Below are 20,995 nucleotides of genomic sequence, written 5' to 3'. Positions count from 1 at the left end.
CTCCAAATAGGTTGGGACAGAACATTTTTGTTCTCTGATCTCATAGAGCTTTTAACCTTTGGCCAAGAAGCAAAATCATATTTGGAAGTTGAGAACTTCCTGGTACGACTGCAAAGCATTTTCTGAGCGTGACCCTCTGCGGTCTGTCTCTTCCCCCCATCAATGACACCCTTTCTACAGCTGGGAATGTTCACGTCCTGAAGAGTGTGACTAATCTATCTATCTATCTACATATATATATATAAAAGCCAAGTACCACTCACTCATCACGAAATCTCCACAACCGTAAAGCCCACGGTCGTATGTTCCTCTTGGCGTCTAGGTGCTCGCTAAGAAAGGATTTTTCGAAATGACCATCAGATCATGAGTATTTCATATACGGTATTATTATATTAGTAGGGACGCGGTGGCTCAGTGGCTAAGATGCTGAGCTTCTCAATCGAAAGGTCGGCACTTCAGCGGTTCGAGTCCCTAGTGCCATGTAACGGGATGAGCTCCCGTTCCTTGTCGCAGCTTCTGCTAACCTAGCAGTTCGAAAGCAGGTAAAAAATGCAAGTAGAAAAATAGGGAACACCTTTGGTGGGAAGATAACAGCGTTCCATGTGCCTTTGGCGTTGAGCCATGCCGGCCACATGACCATGGAGACGTCTTCGGACAGCGCTGGCTCTTCAGCTTTGAAATGGAGATGAGCACTGCCCCCTAGAGTCAGGAACGACTAGCACATATGTGCGAGGGGAACCTTTACCTTTACCATTATTATATTAAAACGCTCTGATGCTAAGGAGTTAGATGTTCTACTCCCCTGCCCCACTTGAAAAGAACTCTGTTCCAACTGCCAGTTGCCTTATATTAACATGCTCTGTTGCTAAGGAGTTACACATTCTACATAAATTTTCAAGCTTTAGGTATCAATGTATCAAGCCCAATCGTAACTGCTTATTAATTTTCAAGCTTTAACTGCTAATTTATCAAGCCCAATCACATAGTTTTGTAGCGAAGCACAGGTATCCAGCTACTAGTTCACTATAATTGTAATTCGTTAGGGCATATTTAATTCCCCAATAAAAAGGACAAGAAATATTTGTGAGGGTTAGTTTGGTGTAGTGGTTAAGGCACCAGGCTAGAAACTGGGAGACTGTGCGTTATAGTCCTGCCTGAAGCATGAAAGCCTGCTGGGTGGCTTTGGGTCAATCACCAGGAGATTGTGAATTCTAGTTCTGTCTTAAGTATGAAAGGTGGCTGGGTGATTTTTGGTCTAATCACCAGGAGACTGTGAATTTTAGTCCCACCTTAGACATGAAAGCCATCTGGGGACTTCGGGCCAATCGCCAGGAGACTGTGAATTCTAGTTCTGTCTTAAGCATGAAAGCCATCTGGGTGACTGTGGGCCAATTACCAGGAGACGGTGAGTTCTAGTCCCGCCTTAGGCATGAAAGCCATCTGGGTGACTGGGTGTTGTGCCTCGCCCGCCCTCCTCTCCTCAGCTGGGCCCCTCCCATCTCCTGCTATCTGAGTCAGAGTCTGATAATGAAGAGGAACGGCCTGGCATGCCTCCAGCCCCCAGCCCTGGCACCATGCCCGGACAGAATGTCAGGAATGAGCAAACAAACCTCCCTCCTACAGCGTGTGAGCAAGAAGCCAGCCACGTGCTAGAATTGCCGGCAGCAGATCAGGAGGATGGAAAGTCACAGTGGACGGATCCCCGCTTCCGGAGAATGGAGAGGCGACGTCAGCAAAAGGAAGGGAGGGGCAGGCCTGGATAAGTGCTGAGTCATGGAGCCACACCCCATGGCCTATATAAAGGATCTGCTTTTTGGCATTCCTTGAGTCAAGCAAAGTCTCATCTGGTTTGCTGAAGTCACACCTTGGATTCCTGCCTGCCCTGAGAACTCTGAAAGGAATTTGGCAAAGCTGCAGAGGCTTCGTGGCCACGCTTGATACAGAGTTCCCAGACCCGGCCGTCAGAGGGGGAGTGGGACACGACACTGGGCCAGTCATCAGGAGACTGTGAATTCTAGTTCTGTCTTAAGCATGAAAGCCATCTGGGTGACTCTGGGCCAATCACCAGGAGACAGTGAGTTCTAGTTCCTCCCTGGACACAAAAACCAGCTGGGTGACTTTGAACCAATATGACTCCATCTGAGGGCTGATCCAAGGGCCCAGGCGCCACCTCTGCCTTTCTCTCTCTCAGCCAGCTCCATTCCCTCTTCTCCGTCGGAGGTCCCAGGTTGCCTTGATGCTGACCCGGACTCCCACGCCTCCGCCTCCTCCTCCTCCGCCTCCTCCTCCTCCTCCTCTGATTTGGCTGCCTGAGACGGGGGATGGCGGTGTCCCGACAGGCCACCACAACAACCGTTGCAGCCTCCCCATGGTTCCGTGATCAAAATTGGGATGCTTGGCAACTGACGGTCACTGTTGTAAGTCAAGGAAAGACAGTTGTTAAGTGAATTTGGCTTCCCCATTGATTGATTTATTTTTTTGTCCAAAGGTTGCAAAAGGGAATCACGTGACCCCCCCCGGGACACTGCAACCGTCACAATTACATGCCAGTTGCCAAGACTCCGAATATTGGCAAGAAGGATGCCGCGACAGCCGTTAAGTGTGAAAAACGTGGTCATCAGCCACTTTTGCGACTTCAGGCGGTCACTGAACGACTGGTCATAAATCAAGGATTAGCTGTCTTTCAGGAAAACGAAGTCTAAATGCATATTTTCTCCTCCCCCGGCCGCTTCCCTAGGCAGTATAGCAGCGATACGCGAATGCTGTTCGCGGAAAGCTGTAATTCCTCTGCTTGAACTGGCTGATCAGAACATTCCAGAAATGGTTTCTACATTTCCGGAAATAGGGTTTTTTGGGGGGCGCTGGAAGTGCGTTGACGGTCTCCCAAGATTAGAAGAACCACATCCGGTGGTTTACCTCACAAAAAATGTCTTAGCCACCTTTGAAACGCTTGGATCGTCTCTATTCATCTATTTTCATGAAGGGGCTTATTTATTTTGCACAAAACTACACTTGTATTTGGATTCACACCCAGCCCCCCCCCCTCTCTCTCTCTCTCTTTTTTAGGGTCGCTTGCATGTTACAACTAGAAAGCCGTATTAAGCCTCGATTGACACACCCACACCCCTTAACTATCATATTTTTTTTTCCCTCCAGAATTTGTGGTAAGGCCTGTTTGCTTGACATAAGCCAATGCTTCTCTCATCTCAGGCATTTTAAGAGACGTGGACTTCATCTCCCAGAATTCCCTAGCCGGGCATGCAAGCTAGAGAATTCTGGGAGTTGAAGTCCGTCCCCTCATCTTAAAAATGGCTGAAGTTGAGAAAAGCTGGCATCATAATTTAATCAGGCAGGGTGCGAATCGGCACTTCCTCTGATGATCAGTTCCAGAACCCATAATCTTTATGGTGGACGTCCCGATTATCGCTAATCCTCAACTTACAACCATTCGTTTAGTGACCGAAGTTAAAACGGCATTGTCAGGGTTCCAAGTAACACACTTGTTGTAAAAATCGACACGGCTGTTTTTTCATACTTACGATCGTTGCAGCATCCCCACGATTTCCTAAAACTCGGAGGCTTGGCAACTGACTCATATTTATGACGGTCGCAGTGACCCTGGGGTCATTTGATCACCTTTTAGGACTGTCTGATAAGCAAAGTCAGACTGGGAAACCAGAGCCACTTAACAACTGTTTTGCTAACTTAAGTGCAGTGCTTCACTTAACAACGGTGGCAAGAAAGGTCATCAAATGGGCCAAACTCAGTAACTTAGCAACGGAAAATTTGGGGCTCAGTTGTGGTCGTAAGTCGAAGACCATCTGTACTTGTGACGGTCTCAGTGTCCCACGGTCACATGATCCTCTTTTGCAACTGTCAAGCAAAATCAATGGGGAAGCCAGATTCACTTAACAACCATGATACCACTTACCTGTCTCGTGTAGAAATTTTGGGCTCAATTGTGGTCGTAAGTCGAGGACTACATGTAGTCTTATGGATTCCTTTCAGTTGTATAGGAATGAGTTTGAAACCTTTGAAGGAGATATCCTCAAGTCTTAAGAATCTGTAGTTCCATCAGTGCGGTTAGTGGCAGAGGAGGAAAAGGTTTAGCAATTTACTAGCTAATAAACTTGTGTTGCCCGGGTATTTATTTATCCCAATTCTGCATCTGATCTTGATTATTTGTCCTCAAGAATAATCAAAGCCTTGTTGAAAATGTTTGGACCAAACGTAATTTCTAATGTTGGATTTCCCCCCTTACCTAAGGGAGCTCCCTTGTGGAGTACTGTGAAGCCATTACCATGGCAACTCCACTGTGCTGTACAGTAGAAGCCGTTTTAAGGCAGTCCGGTAGAAGCCATTTTAAGGCACAACAGGATGTATCTTAATAGAACATACACCCCAAGGTGTTGTGCCTTGCCCGCCCTCTTCTCCTCAGACGGGCCCCTCCCATCTCCTGCTATCTGAGCCAGAGTCTGATAATGAAGAGGAACGGCCTGGCATGCCTCCAGCCCCCAGCCCTGGCATCATGCCCAGACAGAATGTCAGGAATGAGCAAACAAACCTCCCTCCTACAGCGTGTGAGCACGAAGCCAGCCACGTGCTAGAATTGCCGGCAGCAGATCAGGAGGACGGAAAGTCACAGTGGACGGATCCCCGCTTCCGGAGAATGGAGAGGCGACGTCAGCAAAAGGAAGGGAGGGGCAGGCCTGGATAAGTGCTGAGTCATGGAGCCACACCCCATGGCTTATATAAAGGATCTGCTTTCTGGCATTCCTTGAGTCAGGCAAAGTTTCATCTGGTTGTTGAAGTCACACCTTGGATTCCTGCCTGCCCTGAGAACTCTGACAGGAATTTGGCAAAGCTGCAGAGGCTTCGTGGCCACGCTTGATACAGACTTCCCAGACCCGGCTGTCGGAGGGGGAGTGGGACACGACACAAGGGGTGGTAGGGGCGTCTTACCCCCACAGTATTTCTTTCCAGAGAGTAAGTCATCTGTGTACCAAGTTTGGTTGAAATTGCTCGAGGCGTTCCAGAGTTATGCTGGAACATAAATACATACATCCATTTTTATATATATAGGAGACCTGGCTGGCCATCTCACTGGTGCACCTCTGGGCGGCAGCAGCAGCAAAAACAACAACAACAATACTGATTTTAATGATGTGGCCAGATTTCTCAGAAACTCACAACCCATGTTAGGAGAGTCAGAAGATGGGAGCACAGCATAGCATTTATTTTTCAGCAACTCCGTTTCCCCTTTGCGCCTCCTGGACTACACGAATCTTCTCTGGCCGTTGACGTTAATCTGCGGTTCTGCTTTGCTTGGCTGGGTTGATAAAATATTGTCTGTTGCAAAAATAGTCCAGAGTTCTTGTGGGTAGAATCTTAAAAAGCATTAGGAAGAGGAGAAATCTTCCACGGTCAAAGTCTGGGAGAAGGAGGAGGAATGTGGGGGTCTTTGGTGGTTTTTCAGCTGGATTCTTGGTTGTTTTCTTGCAGACATTTTATTACCCAGCTAAATAACATTATCAGTGTTTAAAGGGAGTGGGGTTTGCAGGGAGGAAGAGGAGGAGGCGAGCAGGAGGAAGAGAGAGGAGGAGGAGGAGGAGGAGGAAAGAAAAAGAGGAAGAAAGGAGGACAGGAAAAAGAGGAGGAGAGAAGGAAGAGGAGTAGAGGGAAGAAGAGGAAGACAGGAAAAGGAAGTGGAGGAGGAGGAGCAAAAAGGAGAGGAGGAGGAGGAGGAAAAGGAGAAGAGGGAAAAAAAGGAGGGGGAGGGGGAGGATAGCAGCAGGAGGAAGAAGGGAAAAGGAGAGGAAAAGGAGAAGAAGGGGATAGAAAAAGTAGATGATAAGTTGATGGAGGAGGAGGAGGAGAAAAAGAAGAGGAGGAAGAGAAGGACTGTGAGGTCCTTGATGTTATCAGAGCTGGGTTGTTTTCTTACAGACGTTTCATGACCCAACTAGGTAACATCATCAGGGCTAGAAGGGAGGGGGGTTTGTTCTTTGTTTATATATAGTGTCTTGCCTTGCCATTGTTGATGGGAGCATGGTAGTTCCTTGATTCTTGGTAGTTCCTTGATTTGGCTGTTTTACTGCTTGCTCCTGGGGAGGAAAGCTATGGCAAATCTAGACAGCGTACTAAAAAGCAGAGACATCACCCTGCCAACAAAAGTGCGTATAGTCAAGGCTCTGGTTTTCCCAGTTGCAATGGATGGCTATGAAGGCTGGACCATAAGAAAGGCTGAGCGCCAAAGAATGGAGGTCTTTGAACAATGGTGCTGGAGAAGACTCCTGCGAGTCCCTTGGACTGCAAGGCGAACAAACAAGTCAGTCCTAGAGGAGATCAACCCTGACTGCTCTTTAGAAGGCCAGATCCTGAAGAGGAAACTCAAATCCTTTGGCCACCTAATGAGAAGGAAGGACTCCCTGGAGAAGAGCCCAATGCTGGGAACAATGGAAGGCAAAAGAAGAAGGGGACGACAGAGAACAAGGTGGCTGGATGAAGTCACTGAAGCAGTTGGTGTGAGATTAAATGGACTTCAGAGGATGGTAGAGGACAGGAAGGCCTAGGAGGAACATTGTCCATGGGGTCGCGATGGGTCGGACACGACTTCACAGCTAACAACAACAACAACTGTTTGGTTATTTGCAGCGGTGGGTTTCACATTTACTACCGGTTCGCCTCTTGCGCATTCGCCTGGTTCACACACGCGCCTGCCTTCCATGCCTGCGCCCGGCCTTCTGGGCATGCGCTTTGCTCGCGCCTGCCTTCTGCGCATGCGCCCAGCCTCAAACACATGCCTAAATAGGATGACATAGCGCTATCAGTCAGAACCGTCTGAATACCACTTCTGGTTATTTGCCTGAGTTGGTAGCTCCTTGATTGGGGATTGTTTGGAGCAGCAGGAACGGTTTCAGAAGACTAAATTAAAGCTGAAGACTAAAGTTTTTCTCCCGTTGAAATTATTTAAAAATCATAATTCTCTGGATCTCTGGAACGTGAGAGCAGCGTGCGATTTGGACATCCAAGACTAAAACTGAGCCGGATTAAATAAAATACGCTTGTTTATTATTGCTCCATATGTATAAACAGTTGGCGCTGGTGAATTTGGTCCTTGCACAGTTAGTGATAACTCGTGCTACCCTGCTGTTGTTGTCTTTGACTTACGAAAGTATGTGCCCTCGCACACTTGTTAATCCACATCATAAAAACCCCAAGAGTTTGTTTAGGTACTGAATATCTCATAAAAAAGGCATCCGGTTAGAGACAACGTAAAAAGCTCAGTCAATTGTTGAAATCGCACTTAAGAAGATAAACCCTAGTAATTAGTAGCACTGCTAAATACAGTTCAAAATATAGTCTGTCTTGATGCGCTCGCTGTTCTAAGACTAAACGCAACTAATGAACGTTAATAGTTCTTTAATAGAGACTTTAAAAAATTGTTTCCTATGTGCAAGGCATTCACAATTGCCTTAAAAGCTAATCGCCTTTTCTAGAAGACCACACGTGGGAATATTGCATCCAGTTTTGGTCACCATGATATTAAAAAAGGATGTTGAGACTCTAGAAACAGTGCAGAGAAGAGCATCAAAGATGATTAGGGGATTGGAGGATAAAGCATACGAAGAACGGCTGCAGGGATTGGGTATGTCTACTTTAATGAAGAGAAGGACCAGAGGAGACATGATAGCATCTTCTAATTTTTGAGGGTTTGCCCCAAAGAAGAGGGTGTGTGTGTCAAGCTATTCTCCAAAGCACCCGAAGGCAGGACAAGAAGCAATGGATGGAAATTAATCAAGGAGAGAGGCAAGCTAGAATTAAGGAGAAATTTCCTAACAGTGAGAACAATTAATCAGTGGAACAACCTGCCTCCAGAAGTTGTGGGTGCTTCAACATTGGAGGTTTTCAAAAATGATTGGACAGGCATTTGTCTGAAATTGTGTAGAGTTTCCTGCCTGATCAGGGGGTTGGATTAGAACAGTGGTTCTCAACCTTTATAGTGCTGCGACCCCTTTAACACAATTCCCCACGATGTGGTGACCCCTTTAATACAATGCCCCACGATGTGGCGACCCCAACCGTAAAATTATTTTTGTTTTGAATTTATCGCGCCTGAAGCCGTATTGGCTAGCGATCTGAACTGCTTGCGATTGCCTTGAGGACGGAGGCATTAAAGCGGAGACTCCTCCCCTATTAAGTTGATCGCGCCTGAAGCCAGATTAGGCTAGCGATTGGGAGTGATTGCAGCTGGCTTGAGAGGGAGACATCAGAGCAAAGATTTCTCTCTTTTTTAATTCCTCGCGCCTGAAGCCGAATTCGGCTAGTGATTTGAAGAGCCTGCAGCTGGCTTGTGGAGTCAACCATTGGAGCGCGATTCTTTGACGCACAAGTATACTTCCCATACTTCCGATGGTCTTAGGCGACCCCTGGCAAATCGTCATTTGACCCCCAACGGGGTCCCAACCCACAGGTTGAGAACCGCTGGATTAGAAGACCTCAAAAGTCCTATCCAGCTCTATTCTGAGTGATTGATTGATTGATTGATGGATGGATGTTGTGAATGTTCCAATACTAGAGGTTTTTAAGAAGAGACTGGAGAGCCATTTGTCTGAAATGGGTCTCCTGCTTTAGCAGCGGGTTGGACTAGAACAGGGGTCTCCAACCTCGGCAACTTTAAGTCTGGCGGGCTTCAATCCCAGCCAGCAAAGCTGGGAATTGGAAGTCCCAGTTGTCAAGATTGGAGACCCCTGGACTAGAAGACCTCTAAGGTCCCTTTCAACTCTTGTTATTCTGTCAAGTTTCCAGAACGATACTTCAGAAACAGAAGCGATCGTTTTAGGATCACTTAGCAGAGTTTGCGGCTGTAATCTGATATCCGCTCTGCAAAAATGTATTTTTAATGCCCAGGCAGTTGGAGCCGGTGACTTCACCACCTCAGTGCAGGAAGTTTTATTCGGTTCCTCCCCCCCCGCCCCCCCAAGGCTTTTTCCATTAATGGTGAACGTTGCAAAAACATTAAGCACTGATGACCTCGCAGGAAAAGGAAATCACATTTTGAGTCTCTTGGTAACGAAATTAAAACGATCCCGTGGGTTTTCGACCCAGATGTTTCTGACAAGAGATGGCAGATTGAATTCAGTAAGACATTCGAGAAAGCGGAAAACTCGTTTTCAAGACGGTCCCAGAAACCAAAGACGGCGGCAGAGCCAGGAAATTTGAGGTGCCTGCTGGATGCACATATTGATATGTGCAGAGTAAAGGGTTTATAGCAGTGATACTTAACCTTTTTGCCGCCGTGTGCCAAAAGCGGAGGGGTCGCGCGTGCCCACACCCATAATTCAATCACGCCCTGCCCCCCCCGCGCATGCGACCCCATGCGCATGCGTGCAACTCCCCCCCACACCTGTCTCATTTGGGTCTCCCTGAAGCCTCCAGAGGCCAGAAACGTCCCATTTCCCAACTTCCGGTGGGCCTCGTAGACCTGTTTTCTGCCCTCCCCAGGCTCCAGAAGCTTTCTTGGAGCCTGGGAAGGGTGAAAACAGCCTTCCCCACTCCCTCCGGAGGCCCTCCGGAGGCTGGGAATGCCCTCCCAGAGCCTCCATGGAAGCCCTGTACTTTCCTGGCATCCAAGACAGGCTGCGTGGAGATTCCTGGGAGGGGAGGGGCGGTGCAGGCAGGGCCAGCCGAAAATCAACTGGCCAGAGCACGCATATGTGCTCGAGCGGAGCTAGAGCAACGGCTCGAGTGCTCGCAGATACGGCTCCGCATGCCACCTGTAGCGTGCCATAGATTCGCCATCACAGGTTTTTAGGAATACAGATGGTCCTTGCCTTACAACCGTTAGTTTAGTGACCATTCGGAGTTACAGCACCTCTGACAAAAGGGCTTATGACCGTTTTCCACACTTACAATGGACCGTTTTCCATTGCAACTCCCCCAAGGTCACCTGGTCAAAATCGGCAACTGACTCATATTTATGACGGTCACAGTGTCCTCGGATCACGTGATTGCACTTTTGCGACATTCTGACAAGCCAAGTCAATGGGGAAGCCAGATTCACTTAACAACCTTGTTACTGATTTATCAACCACAGTGTTTCACTTAACGACTGTGGCAAGAAAGGTCGTAAAAGGGGGCAAAATGCACTTAAATGTCTCACTTAACAACAGAAATTGTGGTAAATCGAGGATTACCTGTATCTAACGCTGTGTATCCCATGGCTCAAAGCGTTATTTGTTTACCAAAGCACAAAATACAAAAATATAAAGAAAAATGACAATAAAGGTAAAATAGGAGAGGAATAGGAGAAAAGAGAAAATGTAGAGCGGAGGAGAAAATGGGGGGGGGGAGAAGCATTAACTTCCTTTCAATGCAGTAGCTCCATGGCATAGGGCCGGGCTACTTACGGGACCGCCTGCTGCTACCGAATACCTCTCACCGACCCGTGCGCTCTCACAGAGAGGGACTCCTCAGGGTGCCGTCGGCTAGGCAGTGCCGTTTGGCGACACCCAGGGGAAGGGCCTTCTCTGTGGGGGCTCCCACCCTCTGGAACGAACTCCCCCCAGGACTTCGTCAACTTCCGGACCTCCGAACCTTCCGCCGCGAGCTTAAAACACATCTATTCATTTGCGCAGGACTGGATTAGATTTTAAATTTATATTGGTTTTAATGGGTTTTATTTTTATATTGTTCTTTTAAAATTTGGCTATGTAGAATAAGTTTTTTAAGTGTTATTTTATTTTGTATTTATATGTATCTTTTTTATCCGCCTGTGAACCGCCCTGAGTCCCTAGGGAGATAGGGCGGTATACAAATGTGATAGATAGATAGATAGATAGATAGATAGATAGATAGATAGATAGATAGATAGATAGATAGATAGATAGATAGATAGATAAATAATGTAGTAACATAAAATCTCGATTTTTTACTTTGAGATATGATAATATATACTATCCACTTCTATAACACCAAAGCCAGTGGTGGGATTCAGCCAGTTTGCACCTATTCCCTAGAACCGGTTGTTAACTTTCTAAGCAGTTCGGAGAACCGGTTATTGAAGAAATCTTATTTTGGTTTTTTTGGTTTTTTCATTTTACAGGGCTAATCCTGTAAGGAAGGCAGGAAGGAAACATTCTGGTGGTGTTTCTAGCCTTATCTTTATTGCCCTGCTTACAGAAACTGCCTCTCCGGTTAACCCTTAGTACATTGTAACAGCTAAGGCGAAGCGCCCATCGACGTGAGTGACGTTGAGTTGGCCACGCCCACCCGGTCACATGACTACCAAGCCACGCCTACCCAGCTGGTCATTAGGGCAGAGAAGAAGCGGTTCTTAAATTTGAATCCCACCACTGACCAAGCCTATCTAATTAGCAAATCCCCAAATCAAAGTTTCATATTTTTTTCTGGCCTCAAGCACAAAACGGAGATGGCTAAATTGACTGCTTGGATGAAAGAAAAGAAAGAAAAACACACAATTAATTTTCTTCGTGCTTGCAGACCTCTCCGGTAGTGTTTCTCAAACTTGACAGCTTGAGGTCTTCAGCTCCCAGAATTCCCCAGCCAGCAGGTTCTCCGTTCTTGCTTGAATAAATAATGGGATCGGGATGCCTGGAGAAGTTGCTCACCGACATTCGGTTAATTAAGCCGAATTTCTCCTCCTCCTATTTTTTTTGCTCCCCAGGAGTTCCATCATCAGAGCTTCGGAGCGATAAACAAAACCCCCAAACTCTGCCAGAGAAAAGAAGGGTCTGTTCCATGTCAATTTTTCAATTGCAGGTAGTCCTCGAATTACCACAGTCGAGCCCAACATTTCTGTCTTTAAGCGAGGCATTTGTTAAGTGAGTTGTGTTCTATTCCAGGTGGCTTCCCTCCTTGATTAGTTTCCATCCATCGCTTCTTGTCCGGCTTTCAAGTTCTTTGGAGAACAGCTTGACCCGCTCTTCTCTGGGGCAGCCCCTCAGATATTGGAAGACTGCTATCATGTCTCCCCTAGTCCTTCTTTTCATTAAACTAGACATACCCAGTTCCTGCAACCATTCTTCATATGTTTTATCCTCCAGTCCCCTCATCATCTTTGTTGCTCTTCTCTTATTTATTTATTTTATTTATTTATTAATCAAATTTCTAGACCGCCCTTCTCCCGAAGGACTCAGGGCGGTGTACAGCCATATTAAAATACATAGATAGACAATGAATTTAAAATAATTTTAAAATGAAATATTTAGCCGGCCAATTGAACTAAAAATAATAAAACCAATTAAAATCAGTATAAAGTTTAAAATTTAAAATTTAAAAGCTAAAAAATCTAATCCAGTCCTGCGCATCTGAATAAGTGTGTTTTAAGTTCACGACGGAAGGTTCTAAGGTCCGAGAGTTGGCGAAGTCCTGGGGGGAGCTCGTTCCAGAGGGCGGGAGCCCCCGCAGAGAAGGCCCTTTCTCTGGGTGTCGCCAGACGACACTGCCTAGCTGACGGCACCCTGAGGAGTCCCTCTGTGAGAGCGCACGGTCGGTGAGAGGTATTCGTAGCAGAAGGCGGTCCCAGAATAGCCCGGCCCTATGCCATGGAGCGCTTTAAAGGTGATCACCAACACCTTGAAGCGCACCCGGAAGGCCACAGGTAGCCAGTGCAGTCTGCGCAGGATAGGTGTCACCCGGGAGCCACGAGGGGCTCCTTCTATCACCCGCGCAGCCGCATTCTGGACTAACTGCAGTCTCCGGATGCCCTTCAAGGGGAGCCCCATGTAGAGAGCATTGCAGTAATCTCTGCACTCTTTCTAGAGTCTCAGCATCTTTTTTACATCGTGGTGACCAAAACTGGATGCTGGATTCCAAGTGTGGCCTTACCAAGGCCTTATAAAGTGGTATTAACACTTCACGTGATCTTGATTCTATCCCCCTGTTTATGCAGCCCAGAACTGTGTTGGCTTTTTTAGCAGCTGCTGCACACGGCTGGCTCAAATCTAACTGGTTGTCCACTAGGACTCCCAAGATCCCTCTCATATTAAAATCAGAACAAAATTTTACAAGGAAAGAGGCTTTGCCACAGGGAGGGGGGGAGTCCTACAGCAAACACTGGCTTTCTTGTGGGCACCAAGTGCCATCTTTTCCAAGGCACAGCAGGAAAGCATATATATATATATAAAAAAAAAGTTCTCAAGGTCTCCTCCTACAGCCCTGGGATCTCCTGGTGGCCTCCCATCCAAAGACAAGCGGGGCTAGTTTTTTGAGATCCGCCAAAATGCTGATCCTTGATTTCAAAATGTTTTACGCTTCACCAGCCATGGCTCTTGATTTTTGGATGCTGCTCAGGATAGCCCTAACTGAAGCGGCTTATAACAGGGATCTCCAACCGTGGTCCCTTTAAGACTTGTGGACTTCAACTCCCAGAATCCCTCAGCCAGCAAAGCTGGCTGGAGTTGAAGTCCACAAGTCCACAAGTCTTAAAGTTGCTAAGGTTGGAGACCCCTACACTAGGACTCCAAGATCCCTCTCACAGTTACTACTATTGAGCGAGGTACCACATATACTGTACCTGTGCATTCAGTTTTCCTTGCCTAAATGTAGAACCTTACTGTTTTCACCCTTAAATTTCATTTTGTTGGATAGCACCCAACGTTCAAGTCTGTCAAGATCCTTCTGTGTCTTAAGCCTATCTTCCGGAGTGTTGGCTATTCCTGCTAGCTTAGTGTCGTCTCCAAATCTGTGTCAGCGAATATTTGGTTGAGGGTGGGGTTAGTCAAGAGGATAGCGCTGCTCTGTGTTGTACCAGTGAGGCTACATTTCAAAGCCTGCGTCCAGTTCCCGGTGACCACGATAGAAAATAAGATGCTGAGGCCAGAGAAGAGCAGCAAAGATGATTAGGTGTCTGGAGGCTAAACTATACAATGAACATCAAGCCACTAGGTCTGCCCAGCGTAATGAAGACACGGCTTAGGAGAGACATGATAGCATCTTCACTTTTAGACAGCATTTTTGCCAGAGTTGTTAAGCGAATAACTGCCGGTTGTTGTTTTTTAAAGTGACACATGTGGTCATTCAGCGAATGTGGCTTCCCCCATTAACTTGGCTTGTCTGAGATTTGCAAATGGTGATCACATGACCCCTGGATGCTGCAAGTATCATAAATACATCCCAGTTGCCAAGGGCCCAAAATTGCATCCGGTAACCATGTGGGGGGGGGATGCTGTAACGGTTGTAAGTATGAAAACTAGACATACGTTTTTGGATGCTGTTGTAACTTCGAACCATCATTAATTGAATGGTGATAAGTTTTCAGTTGGTATTATAGAGACAGACGTAAGTTTTCATTTTGTTAAATTAAGATGGATGGACGGAGTGGTGCAGTTGCCTAGAGGTAAGAGCTCTCGCCCTATAATCAGGAGGCTGTGAGTTCGATCCTAGGTAGAGGCAGAGATCCTCTCTGGGCGCAGTGAGAATATATCTGCAGAACAAAACTCCTCATTGGCGACAAGAAGGGCATCTGGCCAGTAAACACTCTATGCTAGCTCCATTCAGTTGCCCAGACTCCACCCTCAAAGGAATATGAGGTCGTTAAAAGAAGATGATGATGATAGATAGAGAGATTGTGTGTGTGTGTGTGTGTGTGTGTGTGTGTGTGTGTGTTTGTGTAGAGCAGGGGTCCCCAGCCCCTGAACCGCAGCCCATTACTGGGCCATGGCCTATTTCAGTGGTTCTCAACCTTTATAGTGCTGCGACCCCTTTAATACAATTCCCCACGATGTGGCGACCCCAACCGTAAAATTATTTTCGTTTTGAATTGATCGCGCCTGAAGCCGTCTTGGCTAGCGATCTGAACTGCTTGTGATTGCCTTGAGGACGGAGGCATTAAAGCGGAGACTCCTCCCCTATTAAGTTTATGGCGCCTGAAGCCAGATTAGGCTAGCGATTGGGAGTGATTGCAGCTGACTTGAGAGGGAGAAACCAGAGCAAAAATTTCTCTCTTTTTTAATTCATCGCGCCTGAAGCCGAATTCGGCTAGCGATTTGAAGAGCCTGCAGCTGGCTTGTGGAGTCAACCATTGGAGCGCGATTCTTCGACTCGCAAGTATACTTCCCATATTTCCGATGGTCTTAGGCGATCCCTGGCAAATCGTCATTCGACCCCCAACGGGGTCCCGACCCACAGGTTGAGAACCGCTGGCCTATTTGAAACCAGGCCACGGTAGATGAGTGCAAGCACCCTTTGCTCACACGCGGAGCTCTATTCACATGAGTGGAGGGCACGCATGTGCTGCTCACAGAAACGGAGCGCCTGCCACTCTCTCACACACAGACACAAACACAAACCAAGCTGGGCGGTCACCAAGCCGGGAGAGTTGGGGACTGCTGATGTAGAGCATTCCAAAATACACCTAGCAGTTGAGAATTCATAGCAGAGCTATGGAAAGCAAGGCCCCCAGAGCCATAAAATGTAATTGAATCGGAAATTCAATCACACGTTTTTATCAGAGCGGTGGTACCCTTGAGGGCTTTGCGACATGGCACTCCAGACAGGAGTTCCTTGACACTTGGCGCTTAGCAGTTTTATATTGATTTGGTGGCAATAAAAAGCATCGGGGAAGAATTTATTTAATCCCGCGGCCCTTGAAGACAAAAAGTGGTGTGTGTTTTTTCCCCCCCGTTCAAAGAGAGTTCTTGGAAATTGAAGAGGGGTGGAAAAGAAGGGGGGGGAGAGAGAGATGGAAAGAGGGAGAGAGAGAGAGAGAGAAAGGGAAGGAGAGAGTGATTGATTGATTGATTTATTTATTTATTTATTTATTTATTTATTTATTTATTTATTTATTTATTTATTAATTAATTAGATTTTTATACCGCCCTTCTCCCGAAGGACTCAGGGCGGTTCACAGCCATAATAAAAATAGAACAATATACAAATAAAACAAAGATTTAAAAACTTATTATATATAGGCTGAGATATAAAACAACATCCTATTAAAATTAAACTCTCTAAAAATTATAAAATTATAAAATTTAAAAATCACGAAGCCAGTCCCGCACGGATGAATAAATAGGTCTTCAGCTCGCAGCGGAAGGTCCGAAGGTCAGGCAGTTGGCGTAATCCAGGGGGAAGTTCGTTCCAGAGGGTAGGAGCCCCCACAGAGAAGGACCTTCCCCTGGGGGCCACCAGCCGACATTGCTTGGCGGACGGCACCCTGAGAAGCCCCTCTCTGTGTGAGCGTACGGGTCGGTGGGAGGTATTCGGTAGCAGAAGGCGGTCCCGTAAGTACCCTGGCCCTAAGCCATGGAGCGCTTTAAAGGTAGTGACCAACACCTTGAAGTGCACCCGGAAGACCACAGGTAGCCAGTGCAGTCTGCGCAGGAGTGGTGTTACATGGGAGCCACATGTGGCTCCTTCTATCACCCGCGCAGCCGCATTCTGAACTAACTGCAGCCTCCGGGTGCTCTTCAAGAGGAGCCCCATGTAGAGAGCATTGCAATAATCCAGGCAGGAGGTAACAAGAGCGTGAGTGACCGTGTATAGGGCATCCCGGTCAAGGAAGGGGTGCAACTGGCAAATCAGGTGAACCTGATGAAAAGCTCTCCTGGAGACGGCCGTCAAGTGATCTTCAAATGACAGCCGTTCATCCAGGAGAACGCCCAAGTTGCGCACCCTTTCCGCTGGGGCCAATGTTTCGCCCCCAACAGTCAGCTGCAACTGCAGCTGCCTGTACCGGGGTGCCAGCATCCACAGCCACTCCGTCTTGGAGGGATTGAGCTTGAGCCTGTTTCTCCCCATCCAGACCCGTACGGCTTCCAGGCACCGGGACAGCACTTTGATAGCTTCGTTGGGGTGGCCTGGGGTGGAAAAGTACAGCTGCGTGTCATCAGCGTACGGTTGGTATCTCACCCCAAAACCACTGATGATCTCACCCAGCGGCTTCATATAGATGTTGAACAGGAGAGGCGAGAGAATCAACCCCTGCGGCACCCCACAAGTGAGGCGCCTCGCGGTCGATCTCCGCCCCCCTGTCAACACCGTCTGCGACCGGTCAGAGAGATAGGAGGAGAACCACTGATAGACGGTGCCTCCCACTCCCAAACCCTCCAACCGGTGCAGCAAGATACCATGGTCAATGGTATCAAAAGCCGCTGAGAGGTCTAATAGGACCAGGGCAGAGGAACAACCCCTGTCCCTGGCTCTCCAGAGATCATCCACCAACGCGACGAAAGCCGTCTCCGTGCTATATCCGGGTCGGAAGCTGGACTGGAACGGGTCTAGATAGATGGGAAGAGAGAGAGAGATACAGAGAGAGATGAAGAGAGAAAGAGAGATGGGGCAGGAGAGAGAGATGGAGAGAGAAAGAAAGATACAAAAGAGATGGAAAGAGAGGGAAGGAAAGAGATGGAGAGGGAGAAAGAGGCAGAGGGAAGGAGAGATGGAAAGAGAGAAAGAAAGAGAAAGAGAGGGAAGGAAAGAGATGGAGCGAGAGAGAGACAGGGAAGGAGAGAGAGATGGAGAGAGAGAGATGGAAAGAGAAAGAGAAAGAGAGACAGGGAAGGAGAGAGGGAGAAATGGAAAGAGAAAGAAAGACGCAGAGAGAGAGAGAGATGGAAAGAGAGAGGGAAGGAAAGAGATGGCGAGACAGTGACAGAGGGAAGGAGAGAGAGATGGAGAGAGAGAAAGAGACACAGAGAGAGAGAGCTGCAGTAAGGAAGCTGCAGGCGCTCTTGAATGCTTAACCGTAGTGGTCACAAAAAGGAATCGCACAACCTCAGGACAATGTGACCATCATAAATGTGAGCCGGTGGCCAAGCGTCTGAATTTTGATCACGTGTGACCATGGAGATGCTACAAGGATTGTCAGTATTAAAGCAGTCCAAAGTCACTTTTTTTTCAGTGACCTAACTTCAGACGGTCGCTGAGTGAACTGTTCTAAGTTGAGGTTTGCCTGCAGAATGCCATTGTTCTATTTGCATATACGAAGAGGGGCATTTTCTGTCCTACCCACCCTGTCCCCTGTCCGCCCCGTTGCTCGCTGTACTTTGCTGATCTTCAGCCCACGAGAAGTTGATGCAAATCTCTTTTGTTATTTCAAGAAGTGCGGTCGCCTGCGATTAATCCCTCATTAAATCCCCATTTTGTTTTTCGCACCGTGCTGCGAAAGAAAACATTTATAATGCATCAGTATGGAACTGAGCAAATTGCTGCTGCAATTTTGAAGCCTCGCACGTGTCCCAGACCCGCTGAGGCGCAGCTGGTTGGAATTCATGGTTCTGTTGCTTGATTTCCACTCTCCGTTTCGCAGGAAGAGTTGGGCCCAAGTGTCTGTGGAGATTCTCTCTCATCCAGGTCATGGTTTCCCAAAGGTGCTTTTTCAAGGACTTTCCTTGCTTTTCTTTTTGAAGATGTTTCGGAAGGATTGATACTCCTTGCAGAAAGCTGGTCATTTGCATTCCTTTTAGAGGGTCCTTGAGGCCACTTGGAGGGTTACCTGTGCCCTTGGGATCACCTGAGTGGTGCAAATGGGCGTTGCGCCTCATCTGTCTCCAGTCTACAACACAAACTTTTCAGCAGCTCCGAGAAGGTTCCTGTTCTGTCTCCTTCCCCACTTCAGACCCACAAGCTGGCCTTCAGCCAGTGGATTCATGGCTCTTATCAGTCCTGGCAGAGAAATCGCAGCTGCCTGCCAAAGTTCAAACAAATGACTCACGTAGCAAGACTTTCAGCTCTTTTTGAAACAGTTCAGCTAAACTTTGCTTCCCGTGGAGTGAGGGCAGTCCCAAAGCTCCCCCACCCTTCCTTTTGATGACGCCGCTTCTCTAATCTTCTGAAGTGCGGGTCAAGCCAAGCTTGATTATAATTATCAGCTGGGTCTGAAGGCGTAGCCTGGGGAAGGGAGGAATCAGGGGATGACGGCCTCATTATGTCCTCCGACTGGTCTGGTTCTGGCTCCTGGAGCCGAGCCAAAGGAATCGGTGCTCCTGAGGTAAGCCTTACCGGCCCTTATCTCTCACTCTTGGAGTCACTTTCGAGCATGGGGCCAGATTCGGGGGCTGGAGTCACAACAGCTCCACATCCATTTGCATTTCCTTACCCAACTAGGTAACATCATCAGTGCTAGAAGGGAGTGGGGTTTGCTCTCATTTTATATTCTATTAGCAGCGGTGGGGTTCACGTTTTTGTTAATACCGGTTCCAGTTCGTGCACGTGCCTGCCTTCGGCACATGCGCTTTGCTCGCACATGCGCTTTCCACGCATGTGGCCAGCCTCAAAAACATGCCTAAATAGGACGGCATAGAGCCAGCATAGAACTGTGATTTCCGCTATGGGTTCGCCCAAATTGGTTTGAACCAGCTGAATGCCACCTCTGTCTTTTAGCACTGGTGATGTTTCCCAGTTTGAGTCATAAACGTCTGCCAGAAAACCACCAAGCTCAGAGAAGCACCAAGCACCCCTCCTGTTGTGTCTGCACCCCCCGAGACGGGCCCCTTTCCAGAAAGTGACTCGGAAAGTGAGGGGGAAGGGCCATCAGGACTTACCTCGGGAGCACCGGCTTCCCTGGCTCAGCTCCAGGAGCCAGAAACAGGCCAGGTGGAGGAGATAACGAGGCCTTCGTCCCCTGACTCTTTCCCACCCCAGACCACGCCTCCAGACCCGGCTGATGGCAATCAGGCCTGGCTGGACCCTAGGTTTCATAGGCAGGAGAAGCGGGAACAACAGAAGCAGGGGTGGGGCAGGCCTAGGAAGTGCTGAGTCATGGAGCCACACCTCACAGGATATAAAAGCAGCAAGGGCTGCTCTTCGTAGCAAGCAAATCAACTTAACTAGAGCTGAAGTACTGTTTGTTCCTGGTTGACTCATCGGCATTAAGAGAGATAACAGAGACACTTGGCAGATACTCGCTAGTTTGCTGCCAGAGCTGATAGTTGCCGGCTAATTAAGTCATCGCTCGAACGGAGGCGAGGGGGACAGAACACCTCCTTTCAACCCTGGTGAAGTTGCTAGAACAGAGTTTTCTCAAGCTTGGCAGTTTTAGGAGGGGTGGACTCTAAATCCCAGAATTGCCCATTTGTAGTTTACCCATCCGAAAATTGCCGAGGTTGAGAAACACGGAGCTGGAGACCGAACCCATCATCCCTTTCAGAAGTTCAGGATGGCAAATCCATGAGCCCCAAACCCTTTGGAACCTTCTTTTCTTTTCTTTTCTTTTCTTGTCTTTTCTTTCTCCTCTCCTCTCTTTTCTTTTTCCTTCTCACCTCCTCTTTTTTCTTTCCTTCTTTCTCTGCCTCCTTTCTTTCCTTCCTCCCTTTTTCTTTTTCTTTATCTCTCCCTCCTTTTTTCTTTCTCTTCCTTTCTTGCACTCTCCTTTTTCTTTCCCTCCATTTTACTGTATTCTTTGCTCTCCCTCCTTTATTTCTTTGTTTCTTTCCTCCTTCCCCTTCCTCCTTCCTTCCTTCCTCCTCATTTCCTTCCTTTTTTCCTTTTCCTTCCTTCCTTCACATTTCTGTCCTTTTTTCCTTTTTCTTCCTTCCTTCCTCCCCATTTCCTTCCTTTTTTCCCTTCCTTCTTTCCTCCCTCCCTCCCTCATTTCCTTCCTTTTTCTTCCTTCCTTCCTTCCACCTCATTTCCTTCCTTTTTTCCTTTTTCTTCCTTCCTTCTTTCCTTCCTTCCACCACATAACACCAAGTAAAGCCCAGAACTAGTTTGCAACTCATGCTGTCAGGGTCAAAAGACGGAAAACAAAACCCCATTCTCCTAGGATGACAGAAGTCTGACATAAAGCACTATTTTCAATTTTGGTCCTTTTATTTCTTGGTTATCGTTGCTCTTGTCGCCATTAATTTTAGTGTCCTCCTCAACGGCCTTCAAATGTCTAGATAAAGCATCTAATCTTTCTCAAGATACCTGGAATCTTTGTTCCTTTTGAGAAAGGCCACACCGTCAGGTGAATTTAAATTATACAGCCCTTTGATACCATCTGTCCTGAGTTATTTGGGGCGCATTACACACCCTTACGAGATTATGAATA

General features: G+C 47.6%; 1 protein-coding gene across 1 annotated transcript in view; it reads left to right on the top strand.

Moving 5' to 3' along the window:
- The window catches only part of PSMD1 (proteasome 26S subunit, non-ATPase 1), a 162,367-nt gene that overhangs the window by 44,790 nt on the left and 96,582 nt on the right, over positions 1 to 20,995 (top strand). The gene's annotated exons all lie outside the window — the stretch shown is intronic.

Source organism: Ahaetulla prasina, chromosome 6 (assembly GCF_028640845.1).
Source record: "Ahaetulla prasina isolate Xishuangbanna chromosome 6, ASM2864084v1, whole genome shotgun sequence".
In the NCBI taxonomy this organism is placed as follows: domain Eukaryota; kingdom Metazoa; phylum Chordata; class Lepidosauria; order Squamata; family Colubridae; genus Ahaetulla; species Ahaetulla prasina.
The sequence above is the reverse complement of the archived record's forward strand: the minus strand, read 5'-3'. Positions and strand labels throughout refer to the sequence as shown.